Genomic DNA, 21,377 nt, shown 5'->3' with positions numbered 1-21,377 from the left:
AAGCTTTCAATATTTCACGTTCCACCAGGGACAACATTTTCATTGCTAGTCGCTTGGTTTGTAATGCAGCTCCAAAATCCCACTTTAGAGTTTCCTTCCTGGGACCAGTTCTGTTAGCAACTGTCATAGGCCAAGATCCCCAGGAAAGAGACTCTGGTGTAGAGATTTCCATGCACAAATTATGCTGCTGAGTGCCCTCGGGAACAATGTCTGTACAGGAGTGAAGAAAGCAAGACTGAACAGAAGGAGAGTTGAACGGGAAGGCAGTAAAGCTTCAGCAGGCCCCCTGAATTGAGGCAAGGGGATTGGGCTTTGTATGTTCACTTGCGCTTGCTTTTGAATGTGGGTCGTCCCCAGGGAGGCATGGCCTTGAACAAGGCATCTACCTTCAGCCAAGGTCAGTTATCTTTGGAGAAACTCAGGTCCCTGGCCTCTGCCAGCAGCTAACACTCCCAGGAGCTGAGGGAATAAGTTTCTTGGTACTGAAAGGGGGGACCTGGGCCTTGCACAGCATCCAGCACACAGCTCTACCTGTACCTGTATTGCTCTCCTCGCACCTTATCTGCTGCATAAAGGCCAAACTCCCAGCCATCTCTCACTTCATCACTGAACTCTCACCCCCGTTTGGCTCTGTACATCTCCTGATCTGATGCCTGGTCTTCCAAATCCTTCCCGTGAGTTCTCAAGGGACTCAATTCACAATTTGCACCAGCAGACTCTCCTCTAGTCTCAAAATGTTATCTGAATATTCCTTTGTCTCCTTGACCTAAGTTCTTACGGTCTTCAAGAGGGTCTCTAATGAATGGCTTCTCCAGCCAGCCTCAGAATAAATGGAGGAATAAATCAGAAGTAACTACGGGGCCAAATATCACGTTTATTAGTGGTACAGTCCAGGTGGAAGGATGTGGGTTTCGGTACATCAACTCTGCAGACTGGACAGCACTGTACTCGAGATATAGGTCTCCCCAAACAGTGGCTGCACTGCTGGACCATACATATATTCCCCCCTCCTCTTTTTTTCCTGAAGTCCTCAGTTACAGAGTTCAGAATAATTCTCTATTGCATGTAAGTTGTCTTGGACCCCTTGGCAAAACAGGTGAGGAAAAATTAGAAAAAAAAGAGAGAGAGAGAGAGAAGACTCTCAAAATCAGTTAAACGGTAATAGAATGAAACATGTGTCATGGGGAAATGAATAATGTAGAACATTAGTATTGAATTCAGAGAAGGAGGTGGTCACTAAAAAATTAATGCCACTAACCTCAAGGATGCTATCTTATTACATTTCCTCGGGTGTTCATTTCCCCACTCTTCTTGCTGACTTTACCTCCTATTCTTCTGAATTCCATCACTTCCTTCTCAGCTGATGGCTTTGCTTCCTTCACAGAGAAAATAGAAGCAATTAGAAGAGAGCTTCCACAGGCAGCCATCAACACATCTACCTACCTCCCTGCATCTGTGCTCACATCTTCTGTCTTCCCTCCTATTTCTGTGAACGAACTCTGTCAAAACCCAACTCCTCCACTTGACTCTGGATCCCCTCCCCTTTCACCTACTCAGATCCTTTCTCCCAGCAATCCTTTCCTCTTTCTTCTGCTCCAATTTCCCTTTTCCTTGTGGCTTCTTGCCAATCATCCTATAAACAAGCTGTATTTTTTCCCATTTAAAAAATACATATAGGGCAGCCCTGGTGGCTCAGTGGTTTAGCACCGCCTGCAACCCAGGGTGTGATCCTGGAGACCCTGGATCGAGTCCCACGTCAGGCTCCCTGCATGAAGCCTGCTTCTCCCTCTGCCTGTGTCTCTGCCTCTCTTTCTCTCCTCTCTGTGCATTCTTATGAATAAATAAATAAAAATCTTTGAAAAATAAAATAAAAAAATAAAATATATATATTTAAAAACTTCCTCCTGCCTTAAAAAATCTTGACCCCTTCTAATTACCCAAAATTCTCATGCATAGCAAAACTTCTGTACTGATTATTCTCTTTGTTTCCCATTGCTTTTCTCCCATGCTCTTTTGAATCTGTTCCACTCAGGCTTGTATTCCCATCACTCTACTAGCTGCCTTTGTCAAGGTCACCAGTGCTTTTCTGTTGCTGAATCCAATGGTCAATCCTGGTTCTCATCGTACTTGACTCATGGATCATTCCCTCTTACTTCAGAGGCTTGCTTTACCCAATTCCAGGATACCACCACTCTTTTGACTTCTTCTACCTCACGAGCCTCCTGCTTGCCTCCACTGCTGGTTCTTCACCTCCCTCACCTCCAAATGTTGGGGGGCCTTTGGGCCTACTCTCTCAACGTCTTCTTTTGTTTATGTACACCTCCTCTCTTGGTGACCTCAGTTGTACAACTTCAAATATCATCTACACACTGGAAACTCCTGAATTCACATCTTTAACCTGGACCTCTCCCATTTGTCTTGTCTCCTTGAAATGTACATGTGGATGGATGTCTAATAGATATCTAAAACTAAACGTGTTCAAATTGAGCTCTTGATATATGTCAACCTCCCCCCCCCCCCATAGAGGCTTTTCCTTCCCATTCTTTTTTTTTTTTTTAGATTTTATTTATTTATTCATGAGAGACACACAGAGAGAGAGGCAGAGACATACGCAGAGGGAGAAGCAGGCTCCATGCAGGGAGCCCAATGTGGGACTCGATCCCGGGACTCAAAGATCATGCCCTGGGTAAAAGGCAGGCACTAAACCGCTGAGCCACCCAGGGATCCCCTTTTCCTTCCCATTCTCAGTAAGTAGCACTCTCATCTGGCCGTTCACTCAGATTATAAACCTTAGGGTCATCTTTGACTCTTCTCTCTATCTCACCCTCCATATCTAATCTATCAGCAAATCTTGGTGGCTCTACCTGCAAATATATTTAGAATATAAGTACTTATCACTGCTTCCTCTGATGTCATCTGGGGCCAAGCTATAGTTATTTCTCACCTGGGGCAACAGCATTCTAACTGGACTTGTTGCTTCAGCCCTTGTTTTACTATGGCCTTATTGATAACAGCCAATTGTTCTGAACGCTCACCCTGCCAGAGTAACTCTTCTGCTCAAAATCCTCCAGTGGTTTCCCATCTCATTTAGAATAAAAATGAGATTCTCTGCAATGCCGCAAAGCCCCATAACCTCTCTGTCCTATCTCCTATTTCTCTACTTGAATCATTCTGTTCCAACCAATCTGGACTCCTTGGTGCTCTCAGAATATGTCAAGCAAGCTCCCACCCCAGGGCCTTTACACTTCCTATTCTGTCTGCCTGAAACTCACTTCCCTCAGCTATCTGCATAGGTTGCTCACTCTCTCTTTTTCTTTTCTGTTTCAGTTCACCTTATTAGAAGATCTTTCTCTGCCTATCATACATACAATAGCAATAATTCCCTTCCCCTGTGCTTCCTTTTTTCCCCCTGTGCTTCCTATCTCTTTGACACTGCATTTTCACCATAGCCCAGTTACTATATATTTCTTTATTTCTTTGCTTATTTTCTTTGCTTTCTCACCAAATGTAAGCTCCTGGAAAGCCTGCAATTTGGATGGAAAGATTGCTCATTAGCTGTTTAAAAGTATCCAGCACAGCTTAACATAAGGTGGTATAAAAACCAAATTTCCATTGGTAACCTAACTTTTGCCTTGTGTACCCACCCCTAACTTTATTTTTATTTTTTTAAAAAGCTTTTATTTATTTATTTTAGGGAGAGCACACAAGTGGGGGTGGGAGGGAGGGAGAGCAACAAAGCAGACTCCATGCTGAGCACAGAGCCTAGCTCGGGGCTCTAGACTCAATCTCACACCCCAAGATCAAGAATAAGACACTCAATTGACTGAGCCACTAGGTGCCCTCTCCCAACTTTAGAACAATAAAGTTTACCCAATAAAATTTATCATAATTTATGACTTAAATTTAAAAATGCTTACAAAGAGGGGCACCTGGGTGCCTACTGGTTGAGCATCTGCCTTTGGCTCAGGTAGTGATCCCAGGATTCTGGAATTGAGTCCCGTATCAGGCTCCCTGTAGGCAGCCTGCTTCTCCCTTTGCCTATGTCTCTGCCTCTCTCTGTGTCTCTCATAAATAAGTAAAAAAATATTTTTTAAAAATGCTTACAAAGAACTAAAAATCAAATTACACTTTATGGTATAACTAGAAAATTCTCTTTATTTAAAGCAATAATGTTACGTAAAAAGAAATACAAAATTCAAGAATGTTTGTTATGAGAATATATGGAAATTGGAAATTTGAACTTGAACTGTTGGAGAAAATCTAAGTGTTGCTATACCACTATACTACTTTCTTTCTTTTCTTTTTTTTAAGATTTTATTTATTTATTCATGAGAGACACACAGAGAAAGAGAGAGAGGCAGAGACACAGGCAGAGGGAGAAGCAGGTTCCCTGCGGGGAGCCTGATGCAGGACTCAATCACAGGACTCCATGATCCCGCCCTGAGCCAAAGGCAAAGGCCCAACCGCTGAGCCACCCAGGCATGCCATATACCACTATGTTTTCAATTATCCAAGTGGTCTTCAAGACTATTTCATAATTTCGACTCTATGTCAGAAGATGGAACAAACTTCATTAAGTAAAATTTAAATAAATCATTCCAAGAAGTTGGTATTCAGACTGGTTTTTTTTTTTTTCTTTTTTCTGAACTGCCCACTAGATGGTGCTGCTAAGAAGTTTTCTAAAAAATTCCAATTTGGCATTCACTTTTAAATAAGCAATAGAATATAATTCATATGTTTAAAAATGGCTCTCTAATAACATTTGTTTCTATAACTTTAGAGAAAACATTCTATGGTCTCCTAGAGCTTGTGTGTGGATGTGATGTGGGTCAGTTTAATAAATAATAGTCTGAGTAGGTGGAAATCAGAGCTAGAATTTCAGTTGCAACAGGATTTGAAATTATTAGATTTTCAGCAGTCATCATGTACTGGCTTCCAATAACCTTTCCCAGAAGCTTCAGCAGGCCTTCTGAACTATAGATGTTGTTCAATCTGCAAAAGTGAGCATTATAATACTATTTCAATTTAAAAACCCAGTAATTATTTTTATGTGGTTCATGAAAAGCCAGCTTTATTAACTGTTTTCTTTTTTCTAAAGATTTTATTTATTCATGAGAGACACAGAGAGAGGCAGAGACACAGGCAAAGGGAGAAGCAGGCTCCCCGCGGGGAGCCCGATGCGGGACTCGATCCCAGGTCTCCAGGATCAGGCCCCGGGCTGAAGGCAGGCGCCCAACCGCTGAGCCACCCAGGCGCCCCTATTAACTGTTTACAATAAGGGCAAATGTTTTTAAAATATAAATTGAATAGTTGGATTTATGGTTCTTCCTATGAAGATATTTTGTCTATCGTGCAGAAAATTCAGGATTTTTTCTGTGTATACTACACCAACGTAATAGCATGAGCTAAGGGTAAAATATAGCAATCAGTCCCCTCGACCATTTCCTAAGAGGCCATTTTCAGTGGGAAAATGCAATGGGTATAGGTAGTCCTATTCCATAGTTTGCTGTGGATTTGAGGCTTTCATGGAAATTCAAGGATCAAAAACCTCCTTTATGTTATCCTCTGTGGAAATAAAATGTTGCTGTGAGGAAGCATTACATTTTATTTTCTAGATTAAAATCCCAGCTTCTTTACTATTTACACATTGATTCTATTTCCCATCTTAATCATTTTTTCAGCTTTGAGATATAATTGACGTACAACATCACGTAAATTTAAGATGTATAATGTGATAATCTGATATATGTATATCTTGCAAAATGATGACCACGATAATGTTAGCTAATATCCATCACCTCACATCATTATCTTTTGTATGTGCGTGTGGTGAGAACATTTAAGATATACTCCCTTAGCAACTTTCAAGTATGTAGTACATTTTTGTTAACTCTAGTCACTTTGCTGTAGGTTAGATCCCAGAATTTATTCATCTTATAACTGGAAGTTTGTACCCTTTGATCACCTTCACCCTCCAGCCCCTGGCAACCACCAATCAATCTACACTCTGTTTCTGTGAGTTTGGGTTTTTGTTTTTTTTTTTAGACTCCACATATAAGTGAGATCATACAGTATTTATCTTTCTGTGTCTGACTTATTTCACTTAGCATTATGCCCTCAAGGTTTATCCATGTTTGTCTCGAATGTCAGGATTTAATCACTATTGTTTCTTTCTCCTAGTGTTACCAGAATTGGGACTGGGGAGAAGGAAAAGCATCATTTACATAATCATTTGCCTAATCATCTACATTTATTTGCATAAGTTATAAATCTCTCTGAGTAAATGAGAGGCAGACCCAAAGAGGGAGAAGAGGAGCCTGGAGTGGGGGTTGGGACTTTACAAAGGTCTTTAGGGACTTTCCTCCATGAAGAAAGGAATCTGGATGACAGTATCCAGGGAATCAGGAGAGCCAGACCAGTAGACTCCTGGGCTTAAGGGCACTGAGGCTGTGGGGGGATACAGACTGAAATTGTCACTGGAAAGAGCAAAAGAGGAAAGAAAAGTGGACAGCATAAGCAAAACTCAATGTACTTCTTTTCTTTGCAGCTGATGTTTCTACTTCCTGAGATGAGACCAGAGGGATCTCGGGGCAGGGGATCAGCAGCTGTTCTCTCAGGCTGCTGGCAGGGCGATGGCCCCAGCACACAGACCCCTTTCTTCTTCCTTGGAGGGAGTGGGAAGCTGCTGTAAGTGGAGCCTTGTTATCTGGTCTCTCTACCCCCACCGCCAGCCGTCATCAGAGGGAAGCTCTGTGTACAGCCTGTCTCCCATTCCTGGGCAGGAGAACAGCACAAAGAGAAATAATCCCAGCATATTAGCACCCCCTTTTAACTCCTGGGTAGTTAGGCAATTTGGCAGTGCCAGCCCAGATCCCAGAGCTAGAATCTGGCTTAAGTGGAAGGGGGCAGCTGCCAGGGGGTAGTCTTGATCTACTCCCCCAGACTCGTTGGTTTCTTTGCTTCTACAATAGTTAGTCGAATTGTCAGAGCAGTGATTGCCAAACTTTTAAGATTGTACCTTTTTTGGTTGAAAGAATGCACCCTTAATACGCCTTAACATATGCAAAATAATCATTGTGCATTTTTTCAAATTTTTATTATTTTTTAAAAATTCTTTATTTAAATTCAATTTAGTTTTAATCACAGAAAAAAAAAAACTTCCACAGCTCTTACTACTGTAGGACGTTGTTCTAAATATTCTGCATGTGTTAACTCAATTTTCACAGCAACTCTCCATAGTTAGGTATTATTATCTCCATTTCACGGATGATGAAACTGAAGCACAGAAAAGATTCTTTTCCAGGGACATACAAAGGCAAACCCAAGATTTTAACCCAGGCAGTCTGATCCCAGGGTCTGTGCTTTTTAACTTTTATGTCATGAGATACATACTTATTTATAGTTACAAACATGTATATATACCTTATGAAACATAAGCATACATGAATATTTTAAAACTTTTTTTGAGAGAGAAAGACACAGAGAGCTCGAGTGGGGGGAGGGGCGAAGGGAGAAGGAGAGAAAGAGAATCTCAAGCAGATTCCTTGCTGATGTGGGATCCTTGGGTGGCTCAGTGGTTGGGCGTCTGCCTTTGGCTCAGGGCATGATCCTGGAGACTGGGGATCAAGTCCCACATCGGGCTCCCTGCAAGGAGCCTGCTTCTCCCTCTGCCTGTGTCTCTGTCTCTCTCTGTGTCTCTCATGAATAAATAAATAAAATCTTAAAAAAAAAAAAAAAAAAGATTCCTTGCTGAGTCCGGAGCCCAACTTGGGGCTGGATCTCACAACCCTGAGGTCATGACCAACTGAAATCAAGAGTTGGACACTCAGACGTCTGAGCCACCAGAAACCCCCATACGTGGATATTTTTAAAGGTAGGGGTAAAAGTAAATATAAATAGAATTTCAGATATATTCTTCCTTTACCCCCAACATATTGTTTTATAGTCTTTCATTTTAGAGACCACTATTTGAGAATATGGAACCCTATGGAAAGTGGGGGGCCATGGCCGACCCAGGGAACATGAGCTGCACCACTGCTCCATTCATATAGTGGGCATCCAAAGCTTTCCAGCACCAGGGTCCCATTTAAGGTAAAAAAAATGGGGGGAGGGGCAGCCCGGGTGGCTCAGCGGTTTAGCGCCACCTTCAGCCCAGGGCCTGATCCTGGAGACCAGGGATCCAGTCCCATGTCAGGCTCCCTGCATGGAGCCTGCTTCTCCCTCTGCCTGTGTCTCTGCCTCTCTCTGTGTGTGTCTCTCATGAATAAATAAATAAAATATTTTAAAAAAAATTGGGGGGGATCCCTGGATGGCTCAGTGGTTTAGCTCCTGCCTTCCGCCCAGGGCGTGATCCTGGGATGGAGTCCCACATCAGGCTCCCTGCGTGAAGCTGGCTTCTCCCTCTGCCTGTGTCTCCGCCTCCTCTCTCTGTGTGTGTGTCTCTCATGAATAAATTTTAAAAATATATTTAAAAAAATTGCAAGTCCTCATGTAAGAGTTGTACTTTCTATATCTCTTGATTGAGAAAGGAGATCATGACTTAGGCTCTAAGTAACACTTGTGCTTTTAAATGATATCATTTTATTAGCTACAGTAGTATCCAAGCATTGTAGGAAACATTCCAGGTTTATACAAGTCACATTAATTTTTCCATGTACATACAATATTTGATATACTTCTAGATTTGCCTGCTTCTTATGATAATCCCAGGGCCCAGGGCATATACAACCTCCATAGATGTTGAGATCTGCTGGTGTGGTGGAAAGAATCTGGGTTCAGGAAACAGCCAGAACTGAACTGAATTCTAGTTGCATGTGTGTGCCTTGGGATAAGTAACAAACACTTTTGAACCAGGGTTTCCTCATTTGTAAAATAGGATAACACCACCTTGCTTATTGTAAAGAGAGCTATAAATGAAAAGTCTCTGGTACAAATTGACACAATAAATCATAGCTATTATTCTCAGAAGCAGATCTGCTCTGAAGCTGCTAAAACTTAAAATTTAGGATGCAGCGCTTGCACCGGTCCTTCCCCCAACTTTGCGAAGACCCAAGCAATTCTGTGATTTGTAATTTTGTATTCTTTTTCTTAAAGAGGGGGCCTCTAGAATTATATATATTTCAGGCTCTCCTTGGATCCTCCATACTATCATGCAACCCTTCTATTCCAGAGGGAGGAGCTGAGGCGAATTGAAGTGCCCCATCCCCCTGACCAGAGGTAAGGACAAGCCCGTGGATGAGGGAGGCAGCATTCAAAGCCAGTTTCCAGAGAAAGAGCTTCAACAGCTAGCCTTCAAGAACACGTGAAGGTGATTACTGTAAGCCTTCCGCCTCATGGGGGTAGGACTGTGGAGGGGGAGGCCCTGAGGAGGAGCTGAGATGCTTCCAGACTCCCCCAAGTCCTGCATAGCAACCACAGCACCGGGGTGCCCTTCCCCATCTGCCTTGTCAGATTCAGAATTAAGATCAGCTCCTAGTCTGGCTCTGAAGCTCTGAATTATGTCCTAAATTGATGGTTCTCAACTCTGGCAGCACAGGCAAATCAATCTGGGAGCTTTTTGAAACAAATACTGATACTTGGGCTCATCCCCAGAGATTCTGACTTAATTGGCTTTGGGTGGGGCCCCAGCACTGGTATTTTTATAAGCTCCCCAGAAGAGTCCCACACGCATCAGGGCTGAGAACTACCGTCTGAATTCGTCTGAGCAGCTTCAGTAGGACAATAGTGATGTCAAATCTCGTGGCCAGCCGTGAGACAGATGGCAGCAGGTGGTACAAGACCTTTCTTAAAACTACCATGGGCCCCACTGTGCGAGGAACAAAGATGGCTAAGAGCTATGATGGTCACCTGTCCATGAGAAATTTGCAACCTGGTCAGGGAGAAATGCACAGGTAGGTTGCTGTGATGCTTGAAGAGGGCTTTTGGTTCAGCTAGGATGTGTCAAGGAAGGCTTCCTGGAGGAGTTACCTGAGTCATAAGGGGTAAAGTCACTACACAGATGAGGATGAGAAAGGGAACAGTTCTGCACAAATGCTTAGAGGTATGAACTACACAGTTGAGGTTGTGATGGTTAATTTTTTGTGTAAACTGGACGGGGCCACTGGAGTGCCCAGATATTTGGCTGAACATTATTTCTGGGTGTGTCTGTGAGGGTGTTTCTGGATAAGGTTAGCATTTGAATTGGTAGACTGAAGAAGGCGGAATAAGGCCCTTCCCAAGGTGGGTGGACCGCCCCCACTGAAGTCCCGAATAGGAGAAAAAATACCAAGTACACAGAGAATTCTCTCTGCCTTACATCTTGGAGCTGGAGTGTTCGTCTTCCCCTGCGTTCAGACTTGGCCTTGCATGGGAACTCTACCATCGGTTCTCTTGGGTCTGGACTTCTCAGCCTCCATAATTGTGTGAGCCAGTCCCTTATTAAAAAAAAAAAAAAAAATCTCTTCATATATTGGTTCTGCTTCTCTGAAGAACCCTGAGTAATACAGAAGGTATATTGGTTGGGATGGGGATGGGGGAATGACAGGCAATTTGGGATTACTAGGGAGAAGGAAAAAGTGAAGTAATGACATTGGTTTGGTGGGGTGAAGTGGTAACAGGGATGGGTCCATTGGGCAGGCTGGAGGCAGCTGGCTGGGGCAGATGAGCAACAGCCTCTGCAAAGAGAGAGAGATGGTTCAGCTGGCAGTGTGAACTGAGAGTACCACATACCTGTTCTGCCCACATGAAGCTGCTCTGGACCCAAGCTGGGGGAGGAGGGACCACTGGGCTCTGGACAAACCTAGCCAAAGGGGGTATTACAGCAGAGAGGGAGACCACCTTTGCTGGAGTTCTAGTGGAAAGCAAGCCCCTTAGCACAACCCTAGGATAGGGCTTTTTGACAAAGAGACTTCATCCTGAAATTCAGTCCAGCACCTGAATTCCTCCCCCGCCCCGCCCCCCATTGCCTTGACTGGCAACAGCCTTCCCAAAGCTACCTCACTTAGGAGCTCAATAATATTCTTAAGAATACATTTTGTTTGAAAGAGGTTGTGTTGTGTGTGTGTGTGTGTGTTTAAGTTTTGTAAGTCCATCTTGTTCTTCATGCTTCTGTGATCAGAAATGTGTTTCTTCTCCACTACTGGGATAAATGTTTTTCTGTTTATATTTCTAGATCATTTAACCAATTTGTTCTAGTTTATATTTAACGCTCTGATTCATGATGATATTATTCACTATGCTCCTGGCACCACGCTAAGTGCTTTACTATGTTGCTAAGTAACTTCTCAAAACTACCTTCAAGATAGGTGTGATAAGTTCCATTGTACAAAGAGTGAAAAGGAGTATTAGGAATTTTAAAAACTTGCCATTGATGAACTGATTCCAATTTGGTTCTTAACTACCGTGTAAGTAAATGCTTTTTTTTAATGCCAATATCTGATTGTCTTAATAGCATTTATTAATGATTTCTTTCCTTACTGTGTTACTTCTGATTGGTCATACTCAAACTCTTTGAATTAATCTGTTACATCTCTATTTTTTATGATTTAACAACTTAATTATATTTTAATGTAGCTTTATTGCTTTTATAATTATTGCTTTATAATACATTTCAAAGTTTACTAAAGCAAAATATTAGGCAGGGTAAGTCTGTAATCATGATGTTTTTTAAAATCAGCATTCTTTGGCATTTTTCTTGTTATTATACCAGAGGAATTGTATCTTCATTTGTTAGACTCTTTAACCTTCGATAAATCTACATACTAACCTTGGAAATACTGTATTTACTTTCTTAATCAAGAGTAGACCTAGCACTCAATTTATTACCCTTCTCTATAATTTCTCTGAATAACCCTTGCCAAAAGTTAAGTCAATCCCTGTGCATTTAATCTTTTTGTTGTAAGAGCAACATTAGAAATCCATTTTTATTGTATTTCCTTGTTTTTTTTTTAATTTTTTAAATTGATTTATTCATGAGAGACAGAGAGTAGCAGAGACACAGGCACAGGCAGAGGGAGAGGGAGAAGCAGGCTCCATGCCGGGGAGCCGGATGTGGGACTCCATCCCCAGTCTCGAGATTCATACCCTGGGCCGAAGGTGGGGCTAAACCGCTGAGCCACCCGGGCTGCAGTGTATTTCCTTGTTAGATATCAGTATACATACTAACATGTATACATATATAATGCAATACAATATATACACACATACAAATTTTTTAGTGTCAGTTCTGCAGTTGAACTCATTACTTTCAGTAATTTTAGTTGATTTCCTTAGATTTCTAGGTCTGCAATCATGCCATCTGTAAAACAGACACTCCTGTTTCTTTCTTTCTAATATTTATACATAATATTTTCTTCCTGCATAGTTATTGATGACATTTCTAGAATAAGAGATCCTGATTTGAGAAAACCAGTATGTGTTTCTTCTTTAAGAATAAAATCAACTCTTTGTTTTCAGTACATACTCCATCATGTTTAGACTGGAAGTCCAACAAAGCTAATGTTGCGCTAGTTTCCTGTTTGGAACGGCTGAAGATAAAAATAGTTTGGAGGCGGGGCGCCTGGGTGACACAGTTGGGCGTCTGACTCTTGGTTTTGGCTTAGGTGGTGGTCTGGGGTCTTTGCATCCAGCCTCGCCCAGGCTCAGCACAACTCTGGGACTCTCTCTCCCTCGGCCTCTGCCCTTGCCCCCTACATGTTTTCTCTTTCTTTCTCCTCCTCCATCTCTCCCTCCCTCCCTCCCCTCCCCGCTCCTCTCTCTAAAATAAATACATCTTAAGAAAAAATAGTTTGGAGGCAGTTCAAATCAAAATAAGCAAAACAAAACAAAAAAGAGTGTATCATTAGGACATTTGGAAGCATTTGTCCACTTCCTTTTCCTGGGCATTGCTAAGTTATTTCCTACATGTGAGCCTCTTGAGCTGGTCTCTCTTTGGATCCTAGATCCCTAGTGCCACAGTCTGCAAATACAAGGGTCTCTGTCCCAAGGTGCTGATATTTTTCTGTGACCAGTCCCCCTTCTTCCACATCCCCTCTACAAGAGTAAAGGATATACTCTCCTAGAAGAGAAATGGCTTTAAACAATGCTGACCAGGAATCCACCTTTCTGATGAATTACTGAACTAGATTCAGTGACAAAAGCAATCCTAATTATCAATACCTGATTTTCAGTTTTCATCAGGAAGAGATGAAAATTCTAGCCAACAACTTATTAAAGTCTCTTTGGATAAAACATGGACAGCTATTTCCATTTTTCTGTTAATGTGATGTGCTGTATTAGTTCTACTTTTTTGTACCCATTTTGCATTTCTAGAATTAAACATGTGACGAGTACGTGTAAAGTATTTTTCTCCCTTTTTGGCTAACATAAAATCTTAATGTGTTTGTTTATTAATGAGATTGGCCTATAATTTGATTTGTTTCCTATTCAAATTTTGAAATCAATCATTTTTGCTTCATAAAATAAATTGGGTGACCAACAACACAGACTCACAAACACACATTTACAGTTTACATAACACAGGAATTTTTTTTGTTTTTTGAAATTTTGGAAAATTTTCATAAACCCATCAGGATCAGGCATCTTGTGGGGTAACTGGTTGTATTTCTTTTCCAGTTATTTGATCTGTCACAGTGCTTTATATTTTTTGTAAGTAAGCACACATTTGGTAATATATTATGTCTTTCTTATTCATATTTTCTCTTGTTTTGGTTGAGAATAATGATTTTCACAAAAAACACTTTTTACTATTTTAATATACTAATTTGTTTTTGTTTTTATTTTATTTATGCATATTTTCATTTTTTCTACTCCTGACTTGCTACTTTTTCTTCTTCACTAAATACTTTAGTAGTTTCAGTTCATTATGTTTATCTTTTTTATTATTAATAACATAGATGTTTAGAATGATCTTTCCCATCAGTAACTGGTTTGTATTTGTATTGAGGTTTTCCTATTTCATAATGCAATTGTTAAGAGCTTGGGCTCCAGAGTTAGGCTGCCTGGGTTCAGAGCTCAGCTTCAGGCTTTATCAGCTGGGCTGTGTTGGTCAAATTATTGAACATTTCAGCATTCTCATCTATGGGGGGGGGTGGGTGGATTTTTTTTTTAAAGGTTTTATTTATTTATTCATTTTTTTCATGAGAGAGACACACACAGAGAGAGAGAGGCAGAGATACAGGCAGAGGGAGAAGCAGGCTCCATGCAGGGAGCCCGATGCAGGACTTGATCCCGGGACTCCAGAATCATGCCCTGGACGGTAGGCAGGTGCTAAACTGCTGAGCCACCCAGGGATCCCCACCTAGATTATTTTTGTAAAGATTATTTGAAGATACTGTGAGCACTTAACATAGTATGTGGCACATAGCTCTTAAGAAATGTTAGTATGATAGTTATTGTTACTATTTTTAATTAAAAAATATAAATGACCTAGTTCCTTCTGTAGAGGTACTCAGAGATAAGAGGCATTTCTGGTGAGGGGTAGGATGAAGGCGAAGCCTGGCCTCCAGGATTGATCTTTGGGAGAGAGGCAGAGGAGGATCTGTGGTCCCCAAGCCACTATTGTGGGTTTATAGCTGGAAAACTCTGTAAAATACTTTTAGGAATTGGATCATGGTGAACTGTAACACAACAAGTTCCGGTAATTATAGCTTCCACTCCTTCTAATTTTCCTTTCTCCTCTATCTTATCCTTATCAACTTTCAAATCCTCTCTTCCCCTCCCCTAAGTTCAAATTCAAATGAACTTCCATTAGAGTATACATGATTAATAGGAAATTTATAGTTGGTACAGTATTAAGACAAATTAACTCATGTGGATTTCTCAGACTGTATAACATAGTGTTAGGTTTTGTTTTGTTTTGTTTGGAAGGGGGCTGATTCAGCAGGGATCCTTTTGAATATCTACATACATGCCCTCTTACCCAACAACCCAGTGGTATCCAGAAGTCAAAACTAGATAGTTTATTTGAATTTGTATTCTGGCCAAGGTAAGGGAGAAGTGAGAGAAGAGAGAGTGAAATAGGAGTCTTTAAAGTAATCTGTAGGGAAAGGGTGGTGGTTCTGTGACAAATAAAATTGTGGGCCCTCTTCCCAGCCATGCTTATCTCAGATTACCTTTCTTCCTGGCTCCTCACTCAGTAACAAAGAAGTTTCTAATATGAATGATCTGAGCACAAGACATTGATTGGACTATGTGGTAGGCTGTATATTCCTAAAATGTCTCATCTCTCATGGTCTTCTTATGATATGATGTTGACCTGCTTCATTGTGAGGTGGCATCTGTGGAGAACAGAAGGAGCCCTCTGGTCTCAGGCAGATATCTACAATTGCCTCAACTACTCAAATGTCACAGAAGGACTTTGGAAGTTGGATCACAGAAGTTAATATGACTTCCATGTGGCATTCTCTCAGGACACTTGTCATGTTTGGGGGAAGCCACATGGAAAGGCCACATGTCCTGGCTGACAGCTAACCACCAGATGTATGAGTGAATGAATGTTCCTTCAGACCGGTCCAGTCCTCAGTCTTTGGGTCTTCCGGTGGAGATTCCAGAAATTGTGGAGCAGAGAAAAGCCATCCTTGCTGTGCCCTGTCTGAATTCCTGACCCAAGAAGCTGTCAGAGATAATGGCTTTCAACAATAGTCATTGATTAAGTTTTGGAGTGAATTGTTACACAACACCAGGTAACTAATATAGGCTCTATTTGCTAAAGGGTGTGAACTTCTGGGCTCCTCTCTTGTGCTTCCTGTATCCCTTCTAGATGGATCAGGCTTAGCCAGTTTCTTCTACTTTCCTCCTAACATGCATTTGGGTGAGCAAATAAGCCAAAGCCTATTGTACAAACCTGGCCATAGAGTTCCTCTATTTCTTAGACTTCCTCCTCTTTGCATGTGGTCAGAGGGCAGGAAAATCCCAAGAAGAAGGCCTCACTTCCTCTTGGACCAGAGAGCTCTGCTTTGGGGCATGGGTGCCTGGGCCATTAATAAAGAGACATTTTGTTTCACAATGTATAATTATGTAGTGTGCTTAACTTCCTCTGAGGCTGGTGGGAAGAGGAGAGGGAAGTGGCAGGCATGCTGGGGTTTGGGCATTGCTGGGTCCGTAATAACACAGTATCAAAATATCACCCTAATAACTAACAGTGGGTAGAGAATAAAAAGGAATAATCAAAGGTAAAATGCATACAAGGAGAAGCCAATTTCTTTTCATCTCTCTAAGGCAGAAGGAAGAGGAGGAGTCTTGGAAACCTACGGTTTCTAATTCCTTCTCCAACAGGAATGGATTCTAGAATGAGTAGTTTTATGACCTTGGGCAAGTCACTTCATCACTTTTCTGTGCCTCCACTTTCCAAAGTAATAAAAAGGATGCTTCACTTAACTAATTCTGTCAATCTAAGAATCCATATATTTCTCGCGTCTCTCTCTCTCTTTCTCTTTCTTTCTTTCTTTCTTTCTTTCTTTCTTTCTTTCTTTCTTTCTTTCTTTCTTTCTTTCAGATTTTACTTATTTATTCTTGAGAGACGGAGAGAGAGCGAGGGAGAGACACAGGCATAGGGAGAAGCAGGCTCCATGCAAGGAGCCTGATATGGGACTCGATCCAGGACTCCGGAATCACACCCTGGGCTGAAGGCAGGCACTACCGCTGAGCCACCCAGGGTTCCCCTCAGTCACTTTCAAAGCTATTCACACTGTCAGCTTCTAAACAGGCACACATGCATTTGGATGGATGACCATGTGAGATGTGAGAAGGGTAGGGAAGCCCCAGTTCTGTACTTTCTAGAGATTACAACAGCTGCCCCTGGGGCTTGGCCCACTCTTCAAGAAGTAGAGAATGAAAATCCTTGGGAATAGTAGCTCTCTAGGGAAAGCCAGCTGCCACTGAGGGCAAAGACTTGACTCTCTACCCTTTTTTCACCCAGGATGAACTCTGCTCAGAACTGAAGTAACAGTAATGTCCCAGATTCTACACCCAGGCCAAATAGGAATGAGCAGCAGAGAAAGAAAATAAACCTTAGCCTTGCCCTTGACGTTGGAGCAGAGCGGAGGTTCATTTTCCAAACAGCTATATAAAGAATCTAAATGCAGCCACCACAGACATTACATGTAGAGCTAAGTGCATTGGTAGTTCTTTGTACCTGATCCATTGGTAGAGGTGAAAACAGCAGGACTGCTGGAAGAAGCTTCCAGTGTTGTAATGTTGCATGTTCTCTTCCTGCAACTAATTACATACTATTTTTGAGATGTAATTTACATAAAACATTAGTTCCAGATGTACAACCTAAAGATTTGATATTTGTGTATGTTGTGAAATGATCACAATAAATCAAGTTTATACCCATCACTGCACATAATCACTATTTTTTTTATAATGGGAATTTTTAAGATTACTATCTTAGTAACTATCAAATATATAATACAGTATTATTAACTGTAGTCACCATGTTGTACCTTACATCCCCAGGACTTACTTATCCTACACCTGGAAGTTTATATCTTCTGACCACTTTTATCCACTCCACTTCCTGCTTCTGGAAATCCCCAATATATTCTCTGTATCTAGGAGTTTAGGGGTTTTTGTTTGTTTTAGACTCCACATATAAGTGAGATCATATAGTATTTGTCTTTCTCTGGTTTATTTCATTTAGCATAATGGCCTCAAGGTCCATCCATGTTGTTGCAAATGGGAGGATTTCCTTCATTTTTATGGCTGAATGATATTCTCATACTGACTTCTAAAATAACAATATCCTATTTTTTATTTGCTCTGCCACCCAGCCTCCTGGGCTGTGCTGGACTCAGGCTCATGTATGCACTATACTAGGCATGTCAATCATGGTGCCTCCATGCCCACAGGCCCTTCTATGGGAAATTGTCCACCCATAGCTCCTGCTTAAGTTTAGGTGGTTTTTACATCACATGATTTCCCCTTTTCTTTCTTCAGCTATAGAGGACTACTAAAATGGTGGTTGAAACAGATCCTCATTTTCAGCTCAAACTGCAAGGGAAAAGGAAAAGGTAGGTCCTATCAAGAACTGAATTAGAAGGGATTTACAGTGGAAAAGAATAAGTAGGGGTTAGGACTCTGTAAGGTCAAAATTAAAAAGAAACACATTGTGAGAGAAAAGAAGCTTTAAGGTAGGGGGAAGAAAGTAGAAATAATAAATGGGAGTACCTGGGTGGCTCAGTGGTTGAGCATCTGCCTTTGGCCCAGGTGGTGATCCCGGGGTCCTGGGATTGAGTTCCGCATTGGGCTCCCTGCAGGGAGCCTGCTTCTGCCTCTGCCTCTCTCATGAATAAATAAATATAATCTTTTTTTTAAAAAAGAAGAATGAATACATGTACGGGCAACATGAGTACCAACACAAGGGGAATAGCAAAGTCCTATTTCCGGAGCACAAGTGTGAAGCTCTTTCAACTCCTGCTGCCATGTTTCCAGGGCTGCTTTGGTCACAATCCCAGTTTCTGGAGGCCTGGATGTATGTGACTTCTGCTCTTGGTTTTTCTTGCTGTGCCATGTACCTCCTGACATTAAACTTTCCATTACTCAAAGTACTTGCAGCGTTCTCTGTCTCTCTGTCTCTGTCTCTGTCTCTCTCTCTCACACACACACCCTCCTGGACACTGAGAACTAGGAGCTCTAGTGTGGGCATCCTGTGATGACTCTTGGGCTCTCTGAGCAGAACTGTGGGGGCAATTCACTGTATGTTGGAGTGCCCTTCAGTGAAAAATAATGGCCATCATTATATCACAATCATAATGTCAGCTACTACTTCTGAAGCATCTATTTTGTGCCAGGAACTTAGCATTAAAAATCACTATCTAAATCATAACAATTCCCTTAAAATTGGTATTCTTAACCTGTATACAGCTAAGGAAATGCCAGCTAGGAGAGGATAAGTAACCTGACCAGTGACATCAGTTAGCAAGTGGTGGAGGCAAGATTTAAACTCAGTGATACCTGACTCCAAAGCTCATGCCCTTTTCACCCTGTTGTGACCTCTTCCTCAGGAATGTGGTGAAAACCAGCTTCTCTTTTAGTTGAATTCAGCCTCATAGACAGCAGTGTTTCAAACATGTTTGGCTTTCACACTGTAAAGAATGCTGGCACCTTGCAGTTCAACATAGTCCCCACCGTTCCCTATTACTTGATACCTAGAACTCTTCTCTCTCTTAGGTTCTTCTCTTAACTCGCAAAGGCACTGGAGTCTGCAGCCTCTGAGTAAAGCTCCCTGATGTGTAAGTACAATTTCTTATATAGAGTACCCTATTTCGGACTCCTCCAAGTAACTGTCAGTGTTCCCTGTAAGGATGACTCTCAGTCATTTGGATCTCCACACAACCTCAGTTAGACTTTTTTCCTCTTCTCGAAACATGTTCCTTCCTCTTTGTCTCCTAGCTTATGATTGGCATTGTCCCTACTCCCCCCCCCCCCCCCCCCCCCCCCCCCCCCAATGCTCACTCTCTTCACCTCCTCCCAGGCTAGCAATTGCCTTATCTCTGGTCTTGTCCCAGTAAATGTCTCCTGCTTGCTCATTCCAGAGTTAACATTTAAAATGCACATTTGATCCTGTCACTGTGTGCTCTGAATTCTGAATTCCCCAGTGGTACCTATAGTAGTTATCTCTTGCTGCATAACAAATGTCCCCACAATGTAGAGGCTTAAGGAACAAAGCATTTATTATCTCACAATTACTGTGGGCCAGCAATGTGGGTGTAGCTTAGGTGACATGAGGTCTTTCAAGGCTCCAGTCAAGGTGTTGGCTAGAATTGTGGTTTTCAACTGGGAGGATTTGCTTCCAGGCTTACTCATGTGATTGCTGGCATTCTTTGTGTCCTTACTGGCTGTTGGCCAGAGATACCCATTCCTTCCCATGTGGGCTTCTCCATAGGACCACTCACATTATGGCAGTTGGCTCCCTCAGAGTGAGGGAAAGAGAGATAAAAACAACAGAAGTCAGTCTTTGCAACCTAATCTTAGAAGTGACTCCATCACTACTTCTGGAGTTGCTAAATCCAGTGCACACTCAAGGGAAGGAATTATAGAGAGTCTGAATACTAGGGGGTGGTGATCATTGGGGGCCATGTTAAAGGCCACCTACCACAACTTCCCCCTCCTTGAAACAGTGGTTTGGCTTTGGTGTTGTGGGTGTTACAAACAAATGGAGCTCCAGCATTCCCACCAACACGTATCGTGCCTCAGCAAGAACAACTGGACTTTGCAGATTTGTTGCATTAATGCTTTCTGATAAGTGTTTCCAATGAATAAAGTGCCTCTAGCTTCACGGTGTTCAAAGACTACTGATTTAGAGGACTAAGTATAAACTTTGGGCTTATCATTTGGCCTCTGTCTACCAGTTCCTCCTCTCATTTGATTGCTCCTTCAGCCTACATTACTTTTAAGCAAGACAAACTTCCAGAACAGTCCTTTCTTTGCCTCTCTTGCTGGCATGCATGCTGTTCCCCCCTCTCATAATACATCATCCCAGCTTGTCTGCATTGCCAGTGCTAATGCACTCTTTTTGTGAAATACTTTTTGATAGCTATAGTCTGACTTACCTGTTTCTTTCTTATTCTAGTGTGCTCTGTTTAAACCCCTTAATAAAGCAATTACCTTCTATACTCATAGAGTTGGTTTATATCTCCCTTCTAAATTATCTCCAGCATCCAGCCCAGAGCCTGGCACATAGAAGACTCAATAGCTATTTGTGGAGGGGATAAATGAGCCCAGCATTGTATGCTGGACACGGCTCAAATGCCTGGGGCCCTCGGTGTATGGAGGGCTGACCACAGCTCAGCATCTGCACAGGTTGCAGGAGGCACCTCGCCTGCCTCATTTATAAACCAAGAGTCAGTCATTGTATTCCAGATTGCTCTTCACTGTCATTTTAGCCTTTAGCTGCTTACTGAAATGAGCTAATTAAAGCTGAATTATTTTAATTGCTAATCATCAAGAAAAAAGATTTTTTTTAATGGAAATGGCAGAATGTGTGTGTCTGTGTGTGTTATCTTACTGTTTAAAGAAGTCAGAATGTCTTGTTTCAAAATTATGATAGGTCCATTGCTTCCAGAAGTAAGTGTGGACTGTCAGAGTATAAAAAATGGGTTGTGTTGTGTGGAGCACAAAATTGACCCAGATCCTATTTCTATTAGTGTCACATCACATCAATCAAGAAAAGTCCAGTGGTTATTGGGCTTGAACACCGAGAGTGTTTACTGATGCCCCCAGGGGGTTGATTGCTTGGCACGTTAATGACTGTCCTTTTTGCCCTCCCCCTTTATGTTCAAAACCGACTCTAGAGGTTTATTTTTCCACTAAATTTTTTATAGATAAAAATATTTCTCTAATCGATTTTTTTAAAAAAGTGGCTCATTCCTTTCAGAAAAAAATTGAGGAATAAAATG

At 41.8% G+C, this 21,377-nt stretch overlaps 2 long non-coding RNA genes across 2 annotated transcripts; one reads left to right on the top strand and one right to left on the bottom strand.

Moving 5' to 3' along the window:
* Positions 1-986: 986 nt before the first annotated feature.
* On the bottom strand, positions 987-16,367 carry LOC112662664 (uncharacterized). Its single transcript, XR_003138740.3, has 3 exons — positions 15,821-16,367; positions 10,295-10,412; positions 987-1,376 (listed from the first exon to the last, which is right to left on the bottom strand). It is a non-coding gene; the product is annotated as an uncharacterized LOC112662664 (long non-coding RNA).
* LOC118353248 (uncharacterized) lies at positions 13,953-20,526 on the top strand. Its single transcript, XR_004811840.2, has 4 exons — positions 13,953-15,659; positions 17,917-17,990; positions 19,150-19,211; positions 20,100-20,526. It is a non-coding gene; the product is annotated as an uncharacterized LOC118353248 (long non-coding RNA).
* The last annotated feature ends 851 nt before the right edge of the window (positions 20,527-21,377 follow it).

The sequence above is a fragment of the Canis lupus genome, chromosome 34, assembly GCF_003254725.2.
Source record: "Canis lupus dingo isolate Sandy chromosome 34, ASM325472v2, whole genome shotgun sequence".
Classification (NCBI taxonomy): Eukaryota; Metazoa; Chordata; class Mammalia; order Carnivora; family Canidae; genus Canis; species Canis lupus.
The sequence above is the reverse complement of the archived record's forward strand: the minus strand, read 5'-3'. Positions and strand labels throughout refer to the sequence as shown.